The sequence below is a fragment of the Bos grunniens genome, chromosome 16 (assembly GCF_055505025.1).
Source record: "Bos grunniens cultivar Pamir isolate PY7600 chromosome 16, Bosgru_T2T1.0, whole genome shotgun sequence".
Classification (NCBI taxonomy): Eukaryota; Metazoa; Chordata; class Mammalia; order Artiodactyla; family Bovidae; genus Bos; species Bos grunniens.
The window spans coordinates 5,587,084-5,599,288 of record NC_141180.1 but is presented as its reverse complement, the minus strand read 5'-3'; the positions used below and the strand labels follow the sequence as shown (position 1 = coordinate 5,599,288).

General features: G+C 38.9%; 1 long non-coding RNA gene across 1 annotated transcript; it reads left to right on the top strand.

The window, feature by feature from the left end:
* The first annotated feature begins 5,479 nt into the window (after window positions 1-5,479).
* Window positions 5,480-6,797, top strand: LOC147356084 (uncharacterized). Its single transcript, XR_015142603.1, has 2 exons — window positions 5,480-5,737; window positions 6,660-6,797. It is a non-coding gene; the product is annotated as an uncharacterized LOC147356084 (long non-coding RNA).
* The last annotated feature ends 5,408 nt before the right edge of the window (window positions 6,798-12,205 follow it).

Sequence of the window (12,205 nt, the reverse complement as noted above, 5' to 3'; positions counted from 1 at the left end):
CCACACTCGGAGAGCTGGAGAGCTGGGATGTATTACGCCGTCAGGCCCAGAGGAGTTAACGCTCCAACCTCTGAGCCCTGAACAAGGGATTACAGAGTTTTTACAGACAGACTGTAGTGGGCAACACTAGCTGTTAATAGGCTGGTTTAAACTAAGGGGTTTCTTGTGCAGGAACAGCAGTCAAGATGCGGAGGGAGATGCCTGGCCTGGACAGGCATGATTAAGCAGGTTTGCAGGGGCCCGGTGATTGCAAAGAGCAGGACAAGGGTAAGTGAGATAAACTCCAGTTCCTAGTATTGCAAGTCCCCACTTTCTGAGACTACGTGACCTACGTGATCTAGACTTTCCAAGGGGCCAGCTGAGTTAAGAGGCAGGATGAGCAGGAGGTGATGTAAAATTTTAACTTTTCCTCTTCATTACTACTAAAAATGGCTGTGTATAAGAACAACGCTCAGTTAAAGAATAAGTTTTCCTCCACATTGTGAACGCATCCAGGACCCTCGGGTAATTTAACATCATTCACTTTGTATCACAGACTTCAGGCTAGCCTCTGCTTCTCTAGTGCCTCAGAAAAGCAGCGTGTTTGAAATAGTTAGATTATCATGGCACATACCCAACCAGCTTTAAATGATATCAAATGGGACAATGAACTTAGCACTGCTCATTTTTTAATCTTTATAAGACTAGGAAAATTAGGGACATGTCCCTCTGTAATAGGAAACGGGAAGGCCGGCCTTTGTCCTTTGAAACAGTGGCCTTGTTTTATTGTCTTTGACAATAAAGATGTCTTTGAAAAAGAGTATATATATATATGTATATGAGTGTGCGTATGTATAACTGAATCACTGTGCTGTACACCTGGAACTAACACAATATTGTAAATTAATTACACTCCAGTTTTACAAATTTTAAGCAATATATAATAATTAGAATGGAGAACTCAGTAATTATAATAAATGCCTAGTTTAAAAAACTAGACTTCAGTTTTTTTTAAATTGGTAATAAATAAATAGGTCTTAAACAGTGGTTGAATTTGTAGTTTAGCTACTGCCAAAAGGACCGCTAATTAATATTGATTATACCACTATTAAATCATAGAAATAATTAAGCTTTTATTAAAATTTCAAAGAGCAATTTTATACAGTTTTCTCTTGCTGCTTAAATTGAATCGTCCTGCTATTTAAGTGACTTTTTCACACTATCACTTCTCAGTGGCACCCAATAGACAACTTCTTTGGAAAAAAGTACAGGATAATAGAGACGTTAGCTTTGAGAAGTACAGAAGGGCGGTAACATCCAGCCCAATCGCTTGTCAAGCTGAAGTCTTGTTTTCCCAAGTAATTTGGACAAGACTTACATCTCTTGGCTCAGTACTGGACTCTGCAGGCAGGGAGGCTTATGTACGGCCTCAGATTTCTCTGAGCTTCCGTTTCCCCATCCGAAGGATGTAGAGAATAGTAACATCTCCATACAAACTTCTCTGGAACAGTACCCAGCATCTCAACCAGCTGCCTACTAGCCCAAGTTATCCCCTGCCCGAGCCTGGATGTCTCTTGCCTCCCCTGAAGTGAGCAGCCTGTCTGAGAAGCCTGTCTAGCTTTTAACGTTCCAACAGAGCATGACTCATTTCTATCTTTTCCCATCGCACATCTAGTTCTCATTTTAATAAACAATTCAGAAAAATCTATATTGTTTAGAGGATTTGGTCATTATTTATAACCATTTGGCACGTGCCCAGAAATGGTTTAGGCGTCTGGTACTGGAGAGGGTCAAAGCATCTAAATCACCCATCAGAGAGTCTCCAAGGTCTAATCATGGAATTCTAGCCCTGAAGGAAGCGCAACATCATGTTTTTTTCAGCATTTGGAGATGCTTTCACAAGGAGCAGCTTAGTATGTAAGGGCATGCTCTCTTACTTAAGAACAACATGACAACCAGCTATCCGAATGATTCTTCTGTGTCTCATAAAACCAGGGTTAGATATTTTCTATGTTGTTTAATCCCCTTTATTTGAAGGCTCATACGTTAATTCCTACTTGAGTTGTCTGCAGCTGAATTATATTCTTCTTGTGTCAGGAATTGAAAATGATTCAATCTAATGTGTGTAGCTCTTGCCCTTGCTGCCAGAAGCCTTAGAGCTAGCTTCTGGCACCTGTGCCAGTCGGTCCAACGTAACTGCTTACTTGTCTATGCTTCTTGCATCCTTCAGCTGTGCTCTGCAGGGCTTTACTATGAATTATCTTATTTTGGACTGTGTTTCGATCTTGAAAGCATTAGTCGCTCAGTCATGTCCGACTCTTGCAGCCCTATGGACTGTAGACCGCCAGGCCCCTCTGTCCATGGGATTCTCCAGGCAAGAGTACTGGAGTGGGTTGCCATGCCTTCCTCCAGGGGATCTTCCCGACCCAGGGATCGAACCCTGGTCTGCTGCATTGCAGGCAGGAGACCTGCAGAGCAGAGACAGAGAGAGGCATCTCCCACATCCCTCCCCTAAGCTCCTCCATCAGCAGTGTGCAGTCTCCGCCCTCTCAGTTTTCAGGTGAAGGAGCTTCCACCTTGGGTATAGTGGACAGAGTCCTGTGTCACCCAGACACCTCTTGAGGGGTGAAGTACTTTTCACCCACTACTGCAAATGCTCAGCAATCAGTCTTCAAGTCTTGCCTAAAGAGAAGCCCTTTGCCTGAAGGCACAGCCCTCCCTAGAACAGTCTGCATTCAATGACTGGCATCATACTCAGGAATGCCTCTGCCCCCTTGATCCAACTCAGAACCATAGTAAGGGATCATCTCAGCTTCAGAGATTCCTGTGAAGTCTGGTGAGGTCTTTGTAAAACCATGCTGCTGCTGCTAAGTCGCTTCAGTCGTGTTCGACTCTGTGCGACCCCATAGACAGCAGCCCACCAGGCTCCCCTGTCCCCGGGATTCTCCAGGCAAGAACACTGGAGTGGGTTGCCATTTCCTTCTCCAATGCATGAAAGTGAAAAGTGAAAGTGAAGTCGCTCAGTCGTGTCCGACTCTCAGCGATCCCATGGACTGTAGCCTACCAGGCTCCTCCACCCATGGGATTTTCCAGGCAAGAGTACTGGAGTGGGCTGCCATTGCCTTCTCCTGTAAAACCATGGGTCATCCAAATTCCCCTTCTGCTGAATTCTTCTTTCTATCCACCCCTTCTCCATGTGTTCAAATGAAGAGCAACATTTAATAAACTTCTATGCTAAAAAAAAAAAAATTACTGTTTGAGCCAAATTTTAATCAAGTCCTTTCTAAAATAGGAGGCAGTAAAATATGCAACCCTAAATTTAAAAAATTTGATAGTTCATTCAATTCAACAGTAGGAATAACAGCAAAAATACTGGGTAAGTATTATAAGAAAATGTGAGTAAATCACTGTGTTGATATTTGAGATATCTGTTCAGGAAGGATCAAATAGAAGTATGCAAAGAGCCGACACATTGGAAAAGACCCTGATGGTGGGAAAAATTGAAGCCAGGAGGAGAAGGGGGCAACAGAGGGTGAGATGGTTGGATGGCATCACTGACTCGATGGACATGAGTTTGAGCAAACTCCAGGAGTTGGTGATGGACAGGGAGGCCTGGTGTGCTACAATCCATGGGGTTGCAAAGAATCCAACATGACTTAAAGACTGAACAACAACCACCATATATATGTATGTGTGTGTGTGTGTGTGTGTGTGTGTGTGTGTATATACATATATATAGCTTCCCAGGTGGCGCTAATGGTAAAGAACCTGCCTGCCAAAGCAAGAGACATAAGAGTCCCGGGTTCCATCCCTGGGTCCGGAAGATCCCCTGGAGGAGGAAATGGCAACCCACTCCAGTATTTTTGCCCAGAGAATCCCATGGATAGAGGAGCCTGGCAGGCTACAATCCTTGGGGTTGTAAAGAGTTAGACACAACTGAAGCAACTTAGCATGCATGCATCACTTAGCATGCACACATATACGTGTGTGTGTGTGTGTGTGTGCACACACTAAGTCACTTTAGTCATGTTCGACTTTTGCCAGCTTTATGTTCTTGGACAGGTCATGTATCATCTCATTTCTTCAGATTCATCATCTCAAAACTGTAGTTAAAAACAGTCAGAACTAATGCTGCTTTGAGGATTAAAGAGATACTTAGGATACAGTGAGCTCTCAATGAAAACTTTTAGCTTTTACTCTTACAACTCTCTTTTTCTAATTTATAACAATGCTTCTAACAACATATCCTGACAGTGTTTAAAAGCGCTGTATTCAGAAGTTGAACACTAGGCTTACATCTTTTTAGGCAGGATGACGTATCTCCCCCAAATGCTAAAGATTAGAAAGTCCTTTGTTTCGCTTCCTATAGATGTTGCCTCACTTAAGCTCCAGTGATTTAGAATATATGAACATCTTTAACAGGCCCATTGGGGCAGGCAGGAGCAGCTGTGAGCATGAGGGGAGGGATCAAGACTTAGTAACTTACAGGGTCAGGGAGCCACGCAGCCCCCTTCCTTGATCCCCGCCACCAGGACATTAGGGATACAAAGGAAAAGGTGGCAGAAACAAGATCTCTTCCCTTGGATCCCAAACAAGAGCTGAATGAAGTCTTGATCTGTTTCTTCCAAGCTCACTCATGAGTAAAGTCTTCACTCAGGGGCCAGCCTTCCCTGTGGTCAGAGAGGATGGGGTCTAGCAAGATACCCACTTGAGATAATGACTGCATGTGGTGAGCAAGCTCCAGACCCTGGTAGTCAAGGGACTGGGTCATGGGTTGGGGAGAAAGATGGTGACAAGGACAACTGCTGTCTCAGAAGCCCAGCTTCAGCTCTCAACCATCATCCTTGGGCTCCTCCCTGCTCTCGGCAGCAGCAGCAGCAGCAGACAGACAATAGCACCAAACTCTATGGGCTCAAAAGCATCAGCAATCAGACGATCAAGGAGAGAAAGCAAACAAATGTGTCCCTTTATTATGCTCCAGACATTGTGTTAAAGGGTTTACATGGAATATCTAATAGAATATGTAAGACAAAAATGTGAAATGCACGAAAGCTAGATTTCTGAAAATTGATATTTTTTTTATTCCTAATGTATACCATTATTTCATTATATCTTTAGAGGAGTCACATGAATTACAGCATAAACATACTTTTTACAGCACCTATTCATGGTTTCCCTGTGTGGCTCAGATGGTAAAGAAACTGCCTGCAATGCAGGAGGCCCAAGTTTAATCCCTGGATCAGGAAGATCCTCTGGAGAAGGAAATGGCTACCCACTCCAGTATTCTATTCATGTGTATTTTTAAATATTCATCTATTGAAATGGAATAAAAATCCCTTTATTGGGGATTTTTAGATTCAGTTAGGTATCTATCAGTTCTCATTAGTGATAATCTGAGATTGCGTTAGCCAGTACCATAATCACCAGCCACATGTGGCCACTGAGCCCTTGAAATATGTCACTGTTTCATTTTACTTAATTGTCATACTTTACGTTTTCCAGTGGTCATGTATGGATGTGAGAGTTGGACCATAAAGAAAGCTGAGCACCAAAGAATAGATGCTTTAGAGTAGGTGTTGGAGAAGACTCTTGAGAGTCCCTTGGACTGCAAGGAGGTCCAACCAGTCCATCCTAAAGGAAATCAGTCCTGAATATTCACTGGAAGGATTGATGCTGAAGCTGAAACTCCAGTACTCTGGCCTCCTGATGCGAAGAACTGACTCACTGGGAAAGACCCTGATGCTGGGAAAGATTGAAGGTAGGAGGAGAAGGGGATGACAGAGGGTGAGATGGTTGGATGGCGTCACCGACAAGATGGACATGAGTTTGAGTAAGCTCTGGGAGTTGGTGATGAACAGGGAAGCCTGGTGTGCTGTGGTCCATAGGGTCTCAAAGAGTCGGACACAACTGAGCGACTGAACTGAACTGATACTTTACATTTAAAAACTGAAAGAGTGTAAAATATTTTTCTAAAAATATGGCTTGATTATTTTGGTAGGACAGCATGTAACCTTCACTGTGAAATTTTGCTCTCACGTTACTGTATTATACACACTATTTCTAATACTACATGTAAACGCTGTACTGAGCAAGCTGATGTCTATACACTGATTTCAGTGTTTTTTCAGTGATTTTTTTTCCTATACACCAATGTAATTTATAATGTGTTTATCTGAATGCTTTATACAGACAGCGCAAGTTCCAGTGATACCTCTATAAATTATAATTGGTATAATTTATACCAATTTATAAATAATAAATTATATAAAGTATGATTTTAATTGTAATACAATTAAATTATTTTTCTATTTAAAAATTAAGAATGGACAAGTTTTTAATTCAAAGTGAAGGCATTGTACTGATGCAGAATTGCCTACAGGTGCAAAAGCTGGTGAGAACACTAAAAAAAAATGATTGGTAAAGGTATGTTGTAAATTTCACAATGAATGACAGCTGTAATTTGCTGACATGGAGCAAAATGAGAAAGATGGTCGTATAAAAATCTTTGGAGATAATAAAGTACACAATGTTAAGAGACTTTTCAGAAAACACATACTGAATTTGATTTATTTCCTCCAGTGTTTGAAAAAGAATTGTTGAAATTAGTTACCTGAAATCATGATTAAAATCTAAGTTTTTCGTGTTTTGTAGACAATTTATCTTCACTTTCTCTTTTACAGCTTTATTGAGATATAATTGAAATACAAAAACCTGCACATATTTGACGTATTCAATTTGTTGAGTTTTTACATACGTTATATATACCTGTGATACCATCACCACATTCAAGGTAATAAACATGTCTGTCGCCCCCGGAAGTTTCTTTCTGTCCCGTGTGCGTGTGTGTGTGTGTGTGTGTGTGTGAACACTTAACATGAGATCTTCCTTTTAACAAAATTTTAAGTGCACAATACCATATTATTAGCTACAGGTATGTTGTATAGTGTATTTCTACAACTTGGCTGTCTTCTATGACTGTAAATTTATACAAGTTGAGTAGCAACTGCCCACTTTTCTCTCCCTCCACTCACTGGCAACCAACATTCTATTTTCTATTTCTGTAAGTTTGATTAGTTTAGATAACTCATTTAAGTAGAATCATGCAGTATTTGCCCTTCTATGACTCACTTACTTAGCATGGTGTCTTCCAGATCTATCCGTGTCATCCCAAATTCTTAAGACTTTTAATAAGATTTGAGCTTGTCATTTTGGCCAGATACAAAATTGCTTTCATTTTCACATTTTTAGATGGAGAGATGGTAAAAGAAACTATTATCTCAGTTACAGAAATTTTTGTTGGAAAATTGAGAAAAATACTAAAGAAGATATTTCACAAAAGTAAGAACTTCAGTTAAGCCACCACAACTATTGTTTATAAAATACAAGATCTTCTTAACAATACCAAGATCAACTGATTCAAAATCTGAAAAATTGTAAAAAAATTTCACCTGTCTATCTAGGTCATGGACAAGCTTTTCCTTCTCTTGGGTTGCCTTTAAATGAGTCACAAGATATAAAAGACACTGTACAATTAGTACTCTGGGTATGTTTTGTCTCCAAAGATTTCTTGGTTTACAAAGAAATATTTTCCATTCATAGTCCTAAAATAGCAAACTGACGGTATAGATATTTTTAACATATTTTACATCTGTCAAAGAAGAATATTGGCTCGATATTAAAAAATTAGTTTCTAACACAACAAACAATTTTCAGCCGTATTAGGCCAAAACAAACCAGTTTATTGGAATTTTTTAAAAGGAACTGATGTTTCCTTTAAGCCTTTGTTTCACTGTATGATACATCTTACAAATATTTATGCTTAGTTGAAGCAGACACCATGAAATTTGTCATGGATATAGTTGTTAAAATCATTCAGTGTTTGTACGCTAATCTAATGAACCATTGCAAGTGAATAGAACTGTTGAAAGAAATAAAAGATGGTGAGTTTAACGGCCTTGTGACTTCTTTGCCAATGCTCTTCCGGTTGAGTTGTGAGAGTTTTGCAAGGATTTGCTATACCCTTAACTCTAATTTAAGATTTTCTTGAAAATAAAGGAATATTTGCCCAATAACCAAAATTCAAAAAGAAAATATGGCAATGTGATTTACATTTTCAGACTGCATATGAATGAGCTAAATTTGAAGGCATAAGAAAAGGAAAAGCTTATCTATGACCTAGCTAGAGAGACACAGGATTTTAAGTTGAAGTTGAAACTTTTCATTATATGATCAATTAATAATGATTTTACAGTTTTCTTACATGAACAAATATGAAAACAATTTTTCATTGTGATTGATAGTATTTAGGTAAACTGACTGTATAAGCTACAAGAAATATGTGAAGAACTCAACACTAATAAAGAATTGTTTTTCAATCTGTCAATACCATTTTGAGTTCACTGTTTATATTACTGAGCTAACACAAGAGTTAATGAATTTACTTAGCTTTGACATGAATCTGAAATTGGTATCTTTGGCTTTGAAGTCAAAGCAATTATTTTTAAAAAGATACACCAGTCTTGTCCATGTGGATGCAGTATTAAAGGAGAATGATTTTTCTGTTATGGGGAAAATGTAAATATATTTAGAACACCTTAAGTACGTGAATATACTTATCCAACTATGAATTACATAAAATTGCAAATACTTCACCTATTCCTCATAAAAACTTAGCATCCAAATATGGTGTGCTATAAGTCTAAAGTACACTTAGTAAGAATAAAACAGCCTAAAATATCTCAATATGTTTATATTGATTATATGATTGAATATATCATGTTATGTAAAGCATATTATTAAAATTACTTTGCTTATTTATTTTTACCTTTTTAATATGGCTATAAGAAAGTTTTAAATTGCATAGGTAGCTTATAATATATTTCTATCAGACAGCGCTGGTCTGGGGGAGTCTGCAAACTGTCTCCTCAGTAAAGACTGCACTGAGTTGCCTCAAAGAACAAGGAGGGGAGGAAGCAGCCTGGACAAACGACAGGTCCCCTGACAACTGGGAGAATTTTTTGCCCTGTTGGGTATATAATATTTGTCAGTGCTTGCCATTGTCTTTCTGCTCTTTCCTCTTCCAACCACAAAAAGAAAAGAAAGAGGAAGGTCCCTTCTAGAAGCTTAAAGCCAGATTTCCTCTGGAAATCTAGCTGGCCAGTTAAAATACGTCAGAGTCTATTCAGAGAACCAAGGAGTGAAACAGAATGCCCTTTCTCTAGTAAGGCCAAGAAAATAACTACAGGCTTTTTGAGCCCAGATCTATCAGAAGCCCGAAAGCAGAGAAACGGAGAGACCCTGAGCTTCTCAGAACCTTGGAAGAGCTAAGACTCTTTAACTGGAAATTTCATCTAAGAAGTTAAAGGGTTGTTTTTGCAAAGTAAGAAAAGTGGGTTAGGTGAAGAAGTGATTAGGGCTAAAATCGAGTTCAATGGGAGGAGGATATTTAATTTGCCCTTGTGTATTTTTTCTTTCTCTCTGTATTTCCCTTTAGGGAAATATATACAAGAATCATACACAATGATTAGTTATGACCTAATGATTCATACCCTTGTTTTAACAATCATATTTTGGAAGAATATCGGTATAAATGATCAGATCGTTTGGTACTTTGGCATGGTTAGGGAAAGGTTTTGTTTGTTTGGGGAGGTAGGGTGCAATGGAGAAATAACCCATTTACCTGATGGCAGATACATAGAACTTGGACATGGAAACTGGGAGGAAATGAACAATTGCTGAGCAAGCTTACACACTCAGCCATGGTGCTCTGTCTGTGTCATAACCAGCTTTCTGCCTGGCACAGTGCCTGCCACCACGTAGGCGGCCAGCATCACTTGCTGGATTGAATTATAAAAATGAGATCATTTCCACCAAGAGTTTTGTTGTCTAATCAGAAGACAGAATGCAAACCATGAAAAATTAAATAAATACAGTTGTTTTTATTTTTGTGTATTTTTGTACTGTGTTTGAATTTGTTTTGTTAATTATAAAAACCTTTTTATTGTTTGCTTGGGTTTTTTTTAAGAAAAGACAATGGGTACACAGGATACAATATAGATATTGCTTTTACTACCTGAATCCTCACTCTGCAAATATTCCCTGTAATGACTTGGAACCATTTTTACCCCACATACATTACCCTAATTGAAAACCTGCTGTAAAGTATTTGCATGCTGGGACCAGTAAAAACTCATCATTTGAACGCAAGTCTGGGCAAGAGGACGCAGGATGCCCTGCAGTCTGTCTTAGTTATTTCCCCGGCAAGTCGGCTTCTCTCCTGCTTTGCGCCGTTGATTGCGTTGTTTAAACTTGTGTGTTATCGCTGTATCTTCCCCACATTGTTCAGTGAAAACGCCTTCTAAGAAAGTGGAAAAGCCTGTGAACCAAGTACACGAACCAAAGAGACCTAGAAAAACCCAAATCACTAAAAAGATAGTTGAGAGCGGAAAAGCACTTTGAGAGAAGACAACGGATAGAAAATAAGCAGGTAGAAATGATAACATAATGTGTATTGGCTATTGAACAACAGGGTTGTACAGCGTTTATCTGTACTCGCTAATGAGTTCATTAAATGCAACTGTCATTTTAAATCCTTTATCTTTATAGCTCAGGAATCCCCCATGGATTGTTACAGAGGTTTCTAAGAGGGCTTTAATGGTAAATGGGGGGCTGGTGGAATTGGCTGGGGTTTTAAGAAATGCTTTTTTATTTTTCTCACTTAAAATCATGAAATATGAGCTCAAGCTATTTGAAATTTTAATATCCAATATATTTTCAGGAATAAATTGGGTAATAAAACAGGATGCCTGAGGTCACAAAGTGAAAACAGAATCAGGTGGTGTCACGAACAAATCTGCATTATAGTTCTCATGCCTAGAACAGTCTTGTAAAGTACAAAGAACTTAACATTTTTATGTTACTTAGAGATATTTGGCAAATAGATGACTCTAGATGATTTCCAAACAGAACTTCAAAGCAGTCCTGTGATGTTGAAATAAAGTTGGAATCCTAAATAAAAATTTTAAAATCCCAAATCTTAAATACATTTGAAATTTTTGATATCTTTATAAGATCTTCTCTCCTTAAAAAAGAAAAAAAAATTGATTGTGGAAGCCATAGCTGGTCTATGACCACCGTGGCTGTTCCTAGCTGGTTTCTGTATGTTTAATTATCTCTATCCCTCTATGTCCCAGGAGTCAGCACAAAGCCCTCAGATTTTTCTGGCAAAACACTAATCATAATAGCTTCTGGTTGAGGAAACATCAACTTCCCATTTCTTTTTGTATCAGATGAGATGTCTCCTTCCCGTGACCAAGTTCCCACCACGTCACCAAGTCACTCCATTAGCTTGCCCTCTTTTGTATGATATTTTGTGGTTCTTTCATTCCTTCTGGGGTTGGCAGACACTCCTTTCTTTTCCTAAAGAAGACATATAGATGACCTACGGGCACATGAAAAGATGTTCAACATGGTTAATCATTAGAGAAACACAAATCAAAACCACAGTGAGGCGTCACCTCACATCTTACAGAATGACTGTCCTCTAAAAGTCTACAAATAACAAATGTTGGAGAAGATGTGGGAAAAAAGAAACTCTTACACCCTGCTGGTGGGAATTCAAATTGATGTAGCCACCATAGAAAACAGTATTTAGGTTTCTTTGAAAAAAAAAAAAAACTAAAAATAGAACTACCATAGTATCCAGCAATCCCACTCCTGTGTATATTTTCGGAAAAAGTGAAATCTCCAATTCAAATGATACATGCACCCCAAGGTTCATAGCAGCACTTTTTACAATAGCCAAAGCGTGGAAGCAGCTCAAGTGCTCTTCAACAGATGACTGGATGGAGAAGATGTGTTATATGCATATATACACAATGGAATATTATTTAGCCATTAAAAATAATGAATTATTTCCATTTGAAGCAATGTGGATGGACTTAAAGAATATTATGATTAGTGAAATAAGTCAGACAAAGACATTTTATATGATATCACTCATATATGGACTATAAAAATAATACAAATGAATGTATATACAAAATAGAAACAGACACAGAAAGCAAACTTACGGTTGCCAACGGGGAGAGTGAGGGGGGAGGGACAGGTTAGGGGTATGGGATTAACAAATACAAGCTGTCATACATAAAATGTGCTTCCCTGGTGGCTCAGATGATGAAGAATCTTCCTGCAATGCAGGAGACCCTGATTCGATCCCTGGGTCAGG